Raw genomic sequence first — 1540 nt, 5'->3', positions numbered from 1 at the left:
TGTCTGGAGGAACTAGTACTGTCCTAGAGGAACTAGTACTGTCCTGGAGGAACTAGTACTGTCTGGAGAACAACTAGACTGTCTAGAGGAACTAGTACTGTCTGGAGGAACTAGTACTGTCTGGAGGAACTAGGTAACTGTCTGTGGAAGGTAACTGAGTACTTTCTGGAGAAACTAGTACTGTCCTAGAGGAACTAGCACTGTCTGGAGAACTAGTACTGTCTGAGGAGACTAGTACTGTCTTGGAGGAACTAGTACTGTCTGGGAGGAACTAAACTAGTACTGTCTGGAGGAACTAGTACTGTCTGGAGGAACTAGTACTGTCTGGAGGAACTAGTACTGTCTGGAGGAACTAGTACTGTCTGGAGGAACTAGTACTGTCTGGATGAACTAGTACTGTCTGGAGGAACTAGTACTGTCTGGAGGAACTAGTACTGTCTGGAGGAACTAGTACTGTTGTAGTTACTCTCTGTGGGCTCTACTTTTACTCAAGTCATTTCTGAAGGAATTAACTCAAGTTTCCCTCCAGCACGGTAGTCCTATAGGTGATCACCAACCCTAACCACTAGACCACCCCCCCAGGACACGATGTAACTCCATTTTGAAAGATAATTCAGGACCTTAGAATACACTAGACACTGTAGTATGTCGTATCTTAGTGGAGACCGATTTCTATCTTGTGTTATTAATTAAGCTATATAAAACAACGGTTGTTGATGTGTACGGCTGTAGTTCAGACACATTGTTGTACATTTTAATGTTGCCGTATTAGGACCTAGGTCTATAGCGTTGGAGCGAGCGAAGAAAGATCATTATTTTATGCTTGCGAGCGCTGATCACAACAGACTGGACTGCCCCCGCATGGAGAGAAAAGGAACTGCGCGTTATTTGCCGATCACAAGGCTCATTTGGTGGCGCGGCACTGKATCTCAGTGCAAGAGGCTGTCACTACAGCCCCTGGTTCGAATTCAGGAGCAGCGGTCCAAGGCTTTTCCTGACGCACCAACCCTAAAATGATGCGTCAGGAAAAATMATCCTCAACAAAAGAGTGATCAAGTTAAGACCTGACATCTGTATAGATATTAGATAAATATTATAGATATAGATACTATTTTATTCTGTATGTCCTTTAACTCTGTTGCCATGGAAACAGTTATCTCTGTCAAAAGTTGTGTGTCCGTCCCTATTCTGTCGTGCAGTGATCAGTGGAGGAGAGTAGTATTGGTATCAGTCTGAGTAACTAACACCTTGGAGAGCTAGACACCACAGACTACATCAACTGATTGATACACTATCATCTCTCTGTCTCTCTCTCTCTCTCTTTGTCTCTCTCTCTCTCTCAATTCAATTCAATTCAATTCAAGGGGCTTTATTGGCATGGGAAACATGTGTTAACATTGCCAAAGCAAGTGAGGTAGATATTATACAAAAGTGAAATAAACAATACAAATTAACAGTAAACATTACACATACAGAAGTTTCAAAACAATAAAGACATTACAAATGTTATATTATATATACACAGTGTTGTAACAATGTA

The sequence above is a fragment of the Salvelinus sp. IW2-2015 genome, linkage group LG33 (genome assembly GCF_002910315.2).
Source record: "Salvelinus sp. IW2-2015 linkage group LG33, ASM291031v2, whole genome shotgun sequence".
Classification (NCBI taxonomy): Eukaryota; Metazoa; Chordata; class Actinopteri; order Salmoniformes; family Salmonidae; genus Salvelinus; species Salvelinus sp. IW2-2015.
The sequence above is the reverse complement of the archived record's forward strand: the minus strand, read 5'-3'. Positions refer to the sequence as shown.